Source organism: Erinaceus europaeus, chromosome 2 (assembly GCF_950295315.1).
Source record: "Erinaceus europaeus chromosome 2, mEriEur2.1, whole genome shotgun sequence".
In the NCBI taxonomy this organism is placed as follows: Eukaryota; Metazoa; Chordata; class Mammalia; order Eulipotyphla; family Erinaceidae; genus Erinaceus; species Erinaceus europaeus.
Window position 1 is genome coordinate 1,222,408 of NC_080163.1, and position 14,210 is coordinate 1,236,617.

The window sequence follows — 14,210 nt, forward strand, 5'->3', positions numbered from 1 at the left end:
AATTCGGAGGCTCCAGCGTGTTGGGCTAGCTTCACGGGCGGGTAACAGAGACTCAAGGACACACAGCTGGGCAGGGAAGCTGTATTTCTTTATTCAGGAACAATGATTCATAAAATAAACCAAACTAATCACCAAACAGAACTCTGCTGCCTCTTTTCCCCGCAGCGGCAGCAAGCACTCTCCAACTCTGCCACTCTCTCACTCTCCAACTCTAGAACTCTCAAACTCTCTCGGGGTTCCTTGGGGCAGGGACAAGCGGGCCCGCAAAACTAGCAGGACTGAACCAATTTTCTTGGCAGGGGGAGAGCTAGAACAACCCAATATACAGCATACAACAATTCCCCTTTTTCTTTTTAACTAAATGACTACTGTCTCAGGGGTGTGGGGTTAACAGAAACCTATATCATACAGGCATTTTTTAAAAAGAAACTGGCACAAACATGGAGAAACATGTAAGCAAATAACAAGAACCAGTGTACTGCCAAGGGAAGGCCTGAGGGGGCCATTTTTTTTGTCTCTGTGGGCAAAACTTTATCAGCTTAAAAAATTTCCTGCTTCTGGGGGGCGTACTTGTCTCGATGGACATTTGTATGGGGGCAGGGAACAGCCTAGAGTCCCAAAGGCAGCTGGCTGTAATTTACTTACTATGAAACAAAACTTGTTATTACCATAACCATAGCGCAATCTAACGTTTCTAATAGAGAAGGAATTTGAGGCTTTTACATATCAACAACATCTTTTTAACCTTTTGTTACCCCCATTTAAGATGGAGATGCAACCTAGGTGTGCGCAGGAAAGAAAACCTCAGGCATGAGAATAATTAGCATAGCCATTGTGCGATCTACCATTTCTAATAGAGAAGGTAATTGAGAGTTTTACATATCAACAAGTCTATTTAACCTTTTGTTACACCCACTTGAGATGGAGACACACCTTAGGTGTGCGCAGGTCTTGTTTAGACCAACTTAGTTAAAATATATTGATTGTTAACTAATTTTTACCTCAGACTTTAAATGAAAGTTAATTTTATCTTTATGAGAATTATGTTGAAAACCTTTTTCATTTAACTTTGCCTAGTAAGAATTTAGCCTTAAAGTTATATTTTTAACCTTAAAGTTATTTTTTACCAAACTTTAAACATACACATAAACATGGTCATTAATACACAAGGAGAGAAACCTTTGTTACGAAGACATGTCATTTCAAACACGAATTTAGATATATACTGTCTTAGTTGTTGGGGGGGTCACCATCTGGAGGTGGCCTCTTGCGCAGCTCCACTTTTAGGAATTGTAGGTTGTGATCTCTGGGTGAATCTCTGCGTACTCCAGCTTGTCTGCCTTCAGACCGGGGCTGAGGATCTCGTCCAGTGTGCTCAGTTTTGGCAGGGAGCCCGGGCGGTCCGGGAGGTCCGGGATCTGTATAGAATTCATAGCCCGAGGGCGGGCGGGCCAGCCTTGTAGAAGGCACAGGCCAAGGTGCCCAGGGGTGGCGGCCATGATAGGCCACCGTGGCCCTGCCCCATGGCCCTGTCATATCTGCTGCCCTGCTCGCAGTGGCCGAGCACCGTGGAGGGATCCCGCATCTAGTGCCCTGCGCCACGCGGTGGAGAGCTGGCTCCTGTGGGCTGGCCTGCATGCTGGCATTGGGCTCCTGTGTGCTGGCATCGGGTTCCTGCGTGTTGGCATCAGGCTCCAGCGTGTTGGCGTCAGGCTCCTGCGTATTGGCATCGGGCTCCTGTGTGCTGGCGTCGGCCTCTTGAGGGCTGCTGGGCTGCGGAGCTGCGGGCGCGGTGTGTGGGGTTGTCCGGGTGCAGCCAGCTGGTTGGCTGCTCCACCTAGTGGAAACGGCAGCTCCGCGCCTCACCTCTCACCCGCTGGCTCTTCCTGACTCCGCTGGCTGTTCTGAGTGCACCCGAGCGAGTGGAAACCACAGAGTGGTCCAGAGATAAATGTTCCAGAAACAGCAAAACAGTCTCATGAAGAATGAGCAGAGGCCTTTGGAGATCTCTTCACAAGCAGAAGAGAAGGCCATAGTACATAGGTAGCCAAATTGTCTTCACTTATCTGAGAGATGCACAGGTCAGGTCCACATGGGCGCCATTTTTTGTTTAAATTTGGAGGCTCCAGTGTGTTGGGTTAGCTTCACGGGCAGGTAACAGAGACTCAAGGACACATGGCTGGGCAGGGAAGCTGTATTTCTTTATTCAGGAACAACAATTCATAAAGTAAACCAAACTAATCACCAAACAGAACTCTGCTGCCTCTTTCCCCCGCAGCGGCAGCAAGCACTCTCCAACTCTGCCACTCTCTCACTCTCCAACTCTGGAACTCTCCAACTCTCTCGGGGTTCCTTGGGGCGGGGACAAGCGGGCCCAAGAAACTAGCAGGACTGAACCAATTTTCTTGGCAGGGGGAGACCTATAACAACCCAATGTAAAGCATACAACACATGGAGGAACTTCTCATAGCTTAATGCCTTACCATATGAGCAGATGTTTCTTCATGTAAAGGCTTTGACACTGTTGTAGTCAATTACTTGTGAGAAAAAAATTTTTGACAAGTTAGAAGCTTACTATAATTGATAATTCAATGATTATAATTGGTTTAAGTATCTTTATAATTTTGTTTAAAGGTTATCTATTGTGACCTCCTGTAGCAGTCTCTACAGCAGGATCTTCAGACCAATTTTAGTTAAAATATATATTTTGATTTTACATATATTTTTAAATGTTTATTTATTCCATTTTGTTGCCCTTGCTGTAGTTATTATTGTTGTTGATGTTGTTGTTGGATAAGACAGAGAGAAATGGAGAGAGATGGGGAAGACAGAGGGGGGAGAGAAAGACAGACACCTGCAGACCTGCTTCACCGCCTATGAAGCGACTCCCCTGCAGGTGGGGAGCCGGGGCTTGAACTGGGATCCTTACTCCAGTCCTTGCACTTTGCATCACCTGTGCTTAACCCACTGCGCTACCACCCCAATTTCCTAGTTAAAATATATATTTTGATTTTTAAACTATTTTTACTTTGGACTATAAGCAGACTCAGGTTACATAGAGGGTTAATGCATGTTAGTGACAATGATTTTAACATTTATAGTGTCATATTGATGCCAGATCTGTTGTGGGTTAATTTCCACAAGATTAGCTTACAGGGCACTTTGGGGGGATGTCCAAAAGTGTCCTGTATAGAGAATTTGTATTTTAATTTTGGGGATGTATTGTCACGTTAAATATTTAGACTTTTGTCTTAAAGAGTCAGTTACTTTTAGCAAATTAGTTTTACCTTGCCTGGTAATAATGTAGTTTCGAGGTTACACTTTTAACCGTTAATGTTTACCAAGCTTAAAACATACCCATAAGCATTTAGTTATAACACACAGGAGGAGAAAAACTTTTGTTACGAAAACATATCATTTAAAAAATGAATTTAGATCTGTCTTTACTCACACAGTTTAAGACTAAGCACTTTACATTTATACCAAGACTTATATATAAAGAAATCAAAAGAGGAAAAAAGAAATTTTCTGGATGTCTCCAGAAACCTTGGCTGCGTCCAGCATTTTTGTATAAAGTCAATTAAGTTTCAGAGTACTCTGAGCAAAATGGGTCATACAAAATTTTTTTGTCATTTAACACACTCACAAAACACAACTGGCCAGTCATAGCATAAGATATTTGGAGAAGGGGTAAGAGAGAGGGCTCTGTGAACCTTCGAGCACCCTGCTGAGACACGTAGATAGAGTGGGGGCAGGCAAGAAGGAGGCAGATTCCACCCAGGACCCCCACCTGGAGCTGCAGGGTGTCATGGGCTCAGCCTGGACACCTGGGGAACCAGCTCTGTACCCTCAGTGCACAGAACCTACCGGGGTGAAGTGGGGTGTAGTGGGGGTGGGAGGAGCAGGAAAGACAGTGCAGCTGGGAAGGCACCTCCTGGGACACTCTGACCCAGCCCCACATGGAGGAAGCATCTGTGTTATGTATTTGTGTGGGGGTGTGTGAGAGGCAGAGACAGAGACAGAGACAGACACTGAGCCCAGAGCAGTGAACCCCTGGCAACAGCAAATAATAATAAGAAATGTCTGTGGATGATGATGTAGGACTCATATACGTAATAAGGACCATATGTGAAGCATCCAGAATGCTGCAAAGGCAGGGACTGCAGTTCCGACTTGTTTCAGGGCCACAACCCCCAAACCAGCCCCCAGACTCAGACAAAACTGCTCTTGGGGTGCAGGGGGACTGGAGAGACACTCACCCCTCTGTGAGGAGGTCATCTGGCCCAGACAGAGACCTGCAAGACAAGGTGGTGAGGAGAGATGCCCTCCCCCAGGCTGCCCAGCCACTGCTGGATAGAAATGGGCAGCCCCCCATGACTGCCTCCTCACCAGGCACTAAGCACAGTCCTGGGCTCTGCACAGTCTCTGTGGTCCCCAGCCCCTCCCAGCAGCCCCCCAGCCTCCTCAGTGTGGAGGGACCCCATGTCCTGAAACCCTCTATCTGGACCCCTCCCCACCGAGACCTGGGTCTGTCCCAGAGCTGAGGGAAAAGCTGGGGAGAGGGGCACATGGCTCAGAGTCTCTGGGCAGCAGTCAGGACCCAGCAGGGAGCACCCCCACCCCAGGCCAGGACTCACTGAGGACCAGGATGATGGGAGGTCGGAGGGCAATGGCCCAGTGCAGACACGGAACTCAGGACTGTGCTAGGCTCCTCCCGGCAGGGCCTCCCCAGAAGACGTGCTCTCCTGCTGACTGACCAGAGACGGCCCTGAGAGGGTGCCCACCTGCTGAGCTCTACCCACAGAGCACCCCAACCCTGTGCCCTGCCCCAGCACCTGTGAACCCCGGCAAGGGTGGGTGCCTCTGTGCGTCCTGCTGGTGGCTTCTACTAACTGCTTGGCACAGGATGGGAAGCGTGCGCCTGTGCAGACAGAGACAGACAGACAGACAGATGTGCAGCTTTTGCAGGCACTGTTGAAAGACCTGTGCAAGCCCCAGCCTCAGCCCAGCTTCCTGTCTGGCTGGAAGCAGCCCTGTGGGGGGTTGGGGAGGGGAGGACACCCTCAGCCTTGGGGCAGCACCTGGGGCATGGCTGGGTGTGGCTGACATGCTCCCCTCAGAGCACAGCAGGCCTCTCAGGACCCTCTGTGCCTGCACTACAAGGACTCCCCAGGCCTCCTCTGTGCCTGTGCCCTGCTGTGCCTCTGTGCTCCGCTCGAAGCATGGCCCCACTGTCCTGAGAGCCATTTCACAACCATGAGGCAAGGAGCTTGAGCAGAGGAAACGGAGCAAACTGGATCCGTGTCCTGAGGACTCTGCTGAGTTGCCAAGCACCCCAGGCTGCCTGTGCCCATGCGTCTAAGTGAGCTAGTGCAGGCGGCCTGGCTCTGCTACCAGCGAGCCAGCCTAGGTCTGTGGCACAGTCGTGGTGATGCTGCAGCCACAGCTCACATCCCCGAGTGTTCCAGGCGTTCTCCTTTCTCTCTGAATGGACAGAGAGAAACTGAGAGAAAAGGGGGAGACAGAGGAGGAGACAGTCACCTGCCGCCCTCCTTCTATTGTGAAGCTTCCCACCTGCAGCTGGGCACTGGGAAGTGGGGACTGGGGGCCTGAACCCAGATTCTTCCACATGGTGACATGAGTGCTGAACCACGTGCACCACATCTGCCACCTCTTTTTTTATTAATAAATTTTATAGTTTTTAAAAATATTTACTTAGTTATTTATTCCCTTTTATTTTGTGTTTTTTATATTGTTTTGTTATTGATGTCTTTGTTGTTGGATAGGATAGAGAAATGGAAAGAGAGGGGAAGACAGAGAAGGGTTGTTGTATGCTTTACATTGGGTTCTAGTTCTCCCCCGCCAAGAGAATTGGATCAGTCCTGTTAATTTTGCAGGCCCGCTTGGCCCCGCCCCTAGGAACTCTGCCAGAGTTTCAGAGTTCCAGAGTTCCAGAGTAAGAGAGAGTGCTTGTGCCGCCGCAAAGAGACAGCAGAGTTCTGTTTGGTGATTAGTTTGTCTTAGTTTATGAATCGTTGTTCCTGAATAAAGAAATACAGCTTCCCTGCCCAGCCGTATGTCTCTGGTTGTCTCTGTTACCCGCCGTGAAGCCACCCGCCAGCTAGAACTTACGAATTTTAACAACAAAGAGTAGAAAAGACAGACACCTGCAGCACTGCTTCAACACTTGTGAAGCTCTCCCCCTGTATGTTGGGTCTGGGGTCTAGGAATTGGCCTCCTTGCACTCAGTCAGATGAGCCCTCAACCAGGTATGCCTCCATCCAGCCCCAAAGCTTCCCCTATCTTTATCCCTCTAGACATAGAGACCAAAGCTGTCTACGAGGTCCAGAAGGCCAGAGGTCTTGCTTCTGTAATTGCTTCTCCACTTGACATGGGTGTGGATAGGCTGATCCATAACTCCAGGCTGTCTCTTCCCTTCCCAGGTTGAGTAGGCCTCTGAGGAGGTGGAGTTCCAGGGCACAGTGGTGAGGTCTTCTGACCAGGGAAGGCAGGCTGGTGTCATGGTAGCATTCTCACCATCTGTCTATGAGTGAAACCATCCCGTATTCCTCCTTCTCTTTCTGACTTACCTCACTCAACATGATTCCTCCAAGCTCCATCCTAGATGACGTGAAGAAAGTGAAATCACCATTCTTTTTCAATTTCTTTATGGGAGGATCAATGGTTTATAGCCAACAGTAAAATATAATAGTTGGTACTTGTGTGACATTTCTCAGTTCTCCACATAACAATTCAACCCCCACTAGGTCCTCCTCTGCCATCTTGATCTGGGACCTGAGCCCTCCCCACCCTGCTCCACAGTCCTTTGCTTTGGTGCACGACACCATCTCCAGTGTGACTTCTGCTCTGTGTTTTCCCTTCTGTTCTTATTTTTCAACTTCTGTCCATAAGTGAGATCATCCTTTGTTCTTTCTTCTCTTTCTGGAAGATCTCACTTCACAAGATGCCTTCAAGCTCCAGCCAAGATGAGGTGAAGAAGGTGAAGTCACCACTTTTAATAGCTGAGTAGTATTCCACTGTGTAGCTAGCTAGACCACATCTTTCTCAGTGACTCCTCTGCTCTAGCTCTCATTCTCTCTGTGTCTCTCAGTAAGTACAGAAATAATTTTAAAATATGTATTTGTTGGGAGTCGGGCTGTAGCGCAGCGGGTTAAGCGCAGGTGGCGCAAAGCACAAGGACCGGCATAAGGATCCCGGTTCGAACCCCGGCTCCCCACCTGCAGGGGAGTCGCTTCACAGTTGGTGAATCAGGTCTGCAGGTATCTATTTTTTCTCTCCCCTTCTCTGTCAGCCCCTCCTCTCTCCATTTCTCTCTGTCCTATCCAACAATGATAACAACAATAATAACTACAACAATGAAACAACAAGGGCAACAGAAGGGAATAAATAAATAAAATAAATATTAAAAAATATATATTTGTTGTTTAGAAGTGGGTGAGGAGCTATCTGAAGGTGCAATAATACTCTAGGCTGTGGAGAGATGGCTTAGTGGTCACACACAGGGCTTGCATTCTAGAGGGCCCAGGTTCGATCCCCAGAACCGCCAAAAGTCAGAGCTGAGTGGTCCCTGGATCCTCACAGGCATACGTACATTGCAGAAGTCCACGTGCTGCGGCCTGGGTAGTGGCCCCGTGACTACAGCGTCTGTATGTGAGCACGGAGTCCAGGGATAAGCCCAGCAGTGAGTTTGCCAGTGTGACACTCTGGTTCTATCACCTCTGCTCTCTCTCACTGGGAAATAAAGAAGCCAATATACCTTAAAAACACACACATTAAGTGTGCAATTTTGTGACACCTCTCGGGTTGGGCTGGGTGGTGGTGCACCCAGGAGAGCATACACTACCAGGTGCAGGGATCTGGGTTCGAGTCCCGCTCCCCACCTGTAGTGGGAAGTTTAATGAACAGTAAAGTAGGGCTACTGGTGTTTCTCTTTCTCTCTCCCTCTCTACTCCTCCTCCCCTCTCAATTTCTTTCTGTCTTGTCAAAGAAAAGAAAGGGAAATGTCAGGAAATTGTGAGGATGTGGTAGAGCCTAGAAGGTTGTGACCTGAGGAGTGTGTCTATCTTGTCAATCTCTCTCTTTCTACCAAGAGGATGAGCAAGGGGCCAGGAATAACCCCAAAGGTTTGCCTCAAATTATCAGACTCCCTGCCTCTCAAATCACCCTGCATTCCTGATACTATGGCCTGCTCCCTTATTATCTACATAATCATTGTTTTGCCTGAAAGATTCCCCACACATTCCATTGCTTTGATCTATCTTGTTTCTATCCTCAACACCCTCTCTGTCTGCAGGATATTACTAATCCTACCGGGTAAAACCCTTGCAGCAGTTGCTAAGGAAGTTCCTACCTTTGCATCCCCTTTTGCCTTTCTCTTCCCCTTTCCTAGACATTTCTGTTTCTGGCTTGCCATTTCTGGGTCTGACCTTTAAAAGCCTTGGCTCTCTGATCAACAAAAAATGGAATTGCGTGGCCACCATGTGTCTGTTCCTGAGTCGTCTCTTTCACATTGCTGAGTGAGTAGCAGCCCAGGCTGACTCCAGTTGAGTTCTCTCCAACCCAGAGAATATGCACCCGGGAAGAGGCTCCCCCACACTATCCTAGCAGGGGGAAAATGGCCACCAGGAGTGGTAGGTTCCTCACACAGGTACCAAGCCCCAGTGATAAACCTAGTGGCAAAAGAAAGAAAAATGAACAAAAAAAAAAAGAAAGAAAGAAAGGAGGGAAGAAGGAAGAGACTTTCAAGGTGAGCACACCTAGATTTCCAGGGAATGTCAGGCATTAAGCCAGCCCCCACCCCCAACTCTGCTTCATCCTCCATTGCTGATACTATGGTCTATTTACATAATCATTGTTTTCCTGGTATATGCCTGGCCTGCAGGGTATTAATTAATCCCACCAGGTAAAACCTTCGCAACATTTGCTACAGAAGAGGGAACTCATAACATAATATATGAAATGGGTAAACCAACAAGAAGAAATATTGGAGAAACTAGCCAGGACAACAGTCCAAGTAAAAGCCCCCCAAAGGGTGAAGCACAAAATAACGAGGTAAACATCCAAACACTAGCTAAGGGAATAATCACAGGAGTTAGTAAAGAGTTTGAAAGAATTGTAATCAGAAATACAGGAACAACAAATGAGACTCTGGAAAAAAACACTAACTATCTCAAGGTTATTAGAGAGTTGAAAGCTGAAATAGCTGAGCTAAGAACACAACTAGCTGAATAAGCTAAATAGTATCAGAACAGGGCAACAAAATAGATGAACTCCAGAAAACAGTAGAGGGCAGAGAGAATAGAATCTATGAGGCTGAAGACAGAATTAGCAAGATTGAGGATGACAACTAAAAAAGAAGTAAGAGATCTCAAAAAAAGACTAAGAGATGCTGAAAACAACAACAGAGACCTATGGGATGACTTCAAAAGAAACGATATACACATTATTGGCTTACCAGAGGAAGAAAGAGAGAGAGAGGAAGAAAGCATTCTTCAGGCCATAATAGCTGAAAAATTCTCTAGTCCAGACAACATCAAAGAAATAAAGATTCAAGAAGCCTAGAGGGTCCCAAACAAAATTAACCCAGACTTAAAGACACCAAGACACGTCATATTTAGAATGGAAAGGAATAAGGATAAAGAAAGGATCCTTAAGGCAACAAAAGAAAACCCATATGATTAGCAGCAGATTTCTCCATACAAACACTACAGGCCAGAAGAGAATGGCAAGATACCTATCGAGTGCTCAATGAGAAAGGCTTTCAACCAAGAATACTATATCCTGCTAGACTGTCATTCAGACTAGATGGAGGCATCAAAACCTTCTCAGACAAGCAACAGTTGAAGGAATCAACTATCACCAAGCCTGCCCTGAAAGAAGTTCTGAAAGGTCTTCTATAAACAGTCAGACCCTCATAAATAGGACATATGTCAGAACACTCTAAAACTCAACAAGAATGGCATTTTTTTCTTCTAGCATTTGCCTTTGTTCCGTAGCCAGTCAACAGCATCAGGTTGAGCCTGACGTAAAGTTTCGAGACCTCCTTTGAATCTGGAGAGGTGGCAGTCGTTGACTATGTGAGTCATAGTCTGTCTGTAGCTGCAGGGGCAGTTCGAGTCATCTCTGGCTCCCCAGCGATGGAACATAGTGGCGCACCGGCCATGGCCTGTTCGATAGCGATTGAGGAGGGCCCAATCATAACGTGCTAGGTCAAAGCCGGGTTGATGCTTGCAGGGGTCTGTGATGAGGTGTTTGTTCTTTACCTCAGCTGACTGCCAGCTCTGTTTCCAAGAGACTGGAACAGGGAAGTTCAGTGTAGGCGTAGGGGACCAGATTGGGTGACGAGACGTCAAGCATTGAACAGGGTGGGCTAAGATATCCGAGTATATTGGCAGGTCCGGTTGAGCATCGACATGGAAAATGAACTTAGATGATGCTGCATCCCGACGAATATCTGGCGGGGCGATGTTGCTAAGAACTGGCAGCCATGGAACCGGGGTGGAACGGATGGTTCCAGAAATTATCCTCATGGAGGAATATAATTTGGAATCGACCAAGTGGACATGGGGGCTACGGAACCATACTGGGGCACAGTATTCTGCAGTGGAATAGCATAATGCCAGAGATGATGATCGTAGTGTGGAAGCGCTCGCGCCCCATGAGGAGCTGGCCAGTCTTGCAATGATGTTATTCTTCGCGCCCACCTTTGCTGCAGTTTTTATGAGATGTTTGTGAAATGACAGAGTGCGATCGAGAGTAACGCCAAGATAGACTGGCTGGGCTTCATGCCGGATTCTCGTATCGCCAAGCTGCACATTAAGCTCATGCGAGGCCGAGGCATGAAATCAGATGATACTGTTTTTGCAGTGTTAGGGATTAGTCGCCATTGAGACTTCAATGAAAATGAAGACACAAGGTATCAAAATATTTGGGACACAGCTAAGGCAGTACTGAGAGGGAATTTCATAGCTATATAAGCACATATTAGGAAACAAGAAAAAGCACAAATAAACAGCCTGATTGCACATCTTAAAGACCTAGAAGAACAACAACAAAGGAACACTAAAGCAACCAGAAGGACAGAAGTCACTAAAGTTAGGGCCGAAATAAATAACATTGAGAATAAGAAAACCATACAAAAGATCAACGAAAGTAAATGTTGGTTCTTCAAAAGTGTGAACAAAATTGACAAACCTTTAGCCAGACTCACAAAACAAAAACAAGAGAAGACCCAAATAAATCGCATACTAAATGAAAGAGGAGATATCACAACAGACATCAGAGAAATTCAACGTATCATGCAAGACTTCTATGAACAACTATATGCTACCAAGCTAGGGAACCTGGAAGAAATGGGCGATTTCCTAGATACCTACCAACTTCCAAAACTAAGTAAAGAGGAAGTGGATAACATGAACAGGCCCATCATAGCTAATGACATTGAAACAGTTATCAAAAATCTCCCCAAAAATAAAAGGCCTGGACCAGATGGTTTTACAAATGAATTCTACAAAACCTTCAAAGAAGAACTAATACCTCTACTTTTAAAAGTCTTCCAGAAGATTGAAGACACTGGAATACTCCCTGCCAGCTTCTATTAAGCCAACATCACCCTGATACCAAAAGCAGACAGGGATACAACCAAAAAAGAAAACTACAGACCAATATCTCTGATGAACATAGATGCTAACATACTGAACAAAATTCTAGCCAACTGGATACAGCAGTATATCAAATAGATTGTCCATCATGACCAAGTGGGGTTTATCCCAGGCATGCAAGGTTGGTTTAATATACTTAAATCAATCAATGTGATCCACAACATCAACAAAAGCAAGACCAAAAACCCCATGATAATATCAGCAGATACAGAGAAAGCCTTTGACAAAATACAACATCTCTTTATGATCAAAACACTACAAAAATGGGAATAGATGGAAAATTCCTGAAGATAGTGCAGTCTGTATATAGCAAACCTACAGCCAACATCATACTCAATGGTGAAAAACTGGAAGCATTTCCACTCAGATCAGGTACTAGACAGGGCTGCCCACTATCACCATTACTATTCACATAGTGTTGGAAGTTATTATCATAGCAATCAGGCAGGAGCAAGGAATTAAAGGGATACAGATTGGAAGAGAAGAAGTCAAACTGTCCTTATTTGCAGATGACATGATAGTATACATGGAAAAACCTAAGGAATCCAGCAAGAAGCTTTTGGAAATCATCAGGCAATACAGTAAGGTGTCAGGCTACGAAATTAACATTCAGAAGTCAGTGGCATTCCTCTATGCAAACACTAAGCTAGAAGAAATTGAAATCCAGAAATCAATTCCTTTTACTATAGCAACTAAAACAATAAAATATCTAGGAGTAAACCTAACCAAAGAAGTGAAAGACTTGTATACTGAAAATTATGAACTGGAAAAGACTTAGAATTGCCAAAACAATCATGAGAAAAAAGAACAGAACTGGAGGCATCACACTCCCAGATCTCAAACTGTATTATAGGGCCATTGTCATCAAAACTGCTTGGTACTGGAACATGAATAGACACATTGACCAGTGGAATAGAATTGAGATCCCAGAAGTGATCCCCCACATCTATGGACATCTAATCTTTGACAAAGGGGCCCAGACTATTACATGGGGAAAGCAGAGTCTCTTCAACAAATGGTGTTGGAAACAATGGGTTGAAACATGCAGAAGAATGAAACTGAATCACTGTAATTCACCAAATATAAAAGTAAATTGCAAGTGGATCAAGAACTTGGATGTTAGACCACAAACTATCAAATACTTAGAGGAAAATATTGGCAGAACTCTTTTCCACGTAAGTTTCAAAGACATCTTCAATGAAATGAATCCAATTACAAAGAAGACAAAGGCAAGTATAAACCTATGGGACTACATCAATTTAAGAAGCTTCTTCACAGCAAAAGAATCCACTACCCAAACCAAGAGACCCCTCACAGAATGGGAGAAGATCTTTACATGCCATACATCAGACAAGAGTTTCATAACCAACATATATAAAGAGCTTGCCAAACTCAACAACAAGTCAACAAATAACCCCATCCAAAAATGGGGGGAGGACATCGACAGAATATTCACCACAGAAGAGAGCCAAAAGGCTGAGAAACACATGAAAAAATGCTCCAAGTCTCTGATTGTCAGAGAAATGCAAATCAAGACAACAACGAGATACCACTTCACTCCTGTGAGAATGTCATACATCAGAAAAGATAACAGCAGCAAATGCTGGAGAGGGTGTGGGGTCAAAGGAACCCTCCTGCACTGCTGGTGGGAATGTCAATTGGTTCAACCTTTGTGGAGAACAGTCTGGAGAACTCTCAGAAGGCTAGAAATGGATCTACCCTATGACCCTGCAATTCCCTTCCTGGGGATATATCCTAAGGAACCCAACATATCCATTCAAAAAGATCTGTGTACACATATGTTCTTGGCAGCACAATTTGTAATAGCCAAAACCTGGAAGCAACCCAGGTGTCCAACAACAGATGAGTGGCTGAGCAAGTTGTGGTCTAGATATACAATGGAATACTACTCAGCTGTTAAAAATGGTGACTTTACCGTTTTCAGCCGATCTTGGATAGACCTTGAAAAATTCATGTTAAGTGAAATAAGTCAGAAACTGAAGGATAAATATGGGATGATCTCACTCTCAGGCAGAAGTTGAAAAACAAGATCAGAAAAGAAAACGGAAGTAGAACCTGAAATGGAATTGGCATATCTCACCAAAAAGACTCTGGGGTGTGTGTGTGTGTGTGGGGAGAGTACAGGTCCAAGAAGGATTCAGAGGACCTAGTGGGGGTTGTACTGTTATATGGGAATCTTGGGAATGTTAGGCATGTATAAACTATTGTACTTACTGTTGAATGTAAAACATTAATTCCCCAATAAAAAAACAGTACTAAAAAGGAAAAAAAATCTGCATTCTCAAAAAAAAAAAGAAAAGAAAAGAAAGGAGGGAGGAAGGAAGAAGTCTCACAAGGTGAGCACACCCAGATTTCCCGGGAACCCTCCCCAGAGGCAATGGACACCCCGCTCTAGCCCCTGTGCCCCACAGACACAGGTACACCCATGTTCTGCTGTGTGTGTGTGAGTGTGTGTGTGCGTGTGTGCATGCATGTGTGTGTCTGTGTGTGATGTGTGTGTTGTGTGTA

The 14,210-nt window shown here is 45.6% G+C and overlaps 1 protein-coding gene across 1 annotated transcript in view; it reads right to left on the reverse strand.

The window, feature by feature from the left end:
- Window positions 1-14,210, reverse strand: part of LOC103128202 (leukocyte immunoglobulin-like receptor subfamily A member 6) — a 180,698-nt gene that overhangs the window by 48,904 nt on the left and 117,584 nt on the right. The window lies entirely within an intron of this gene.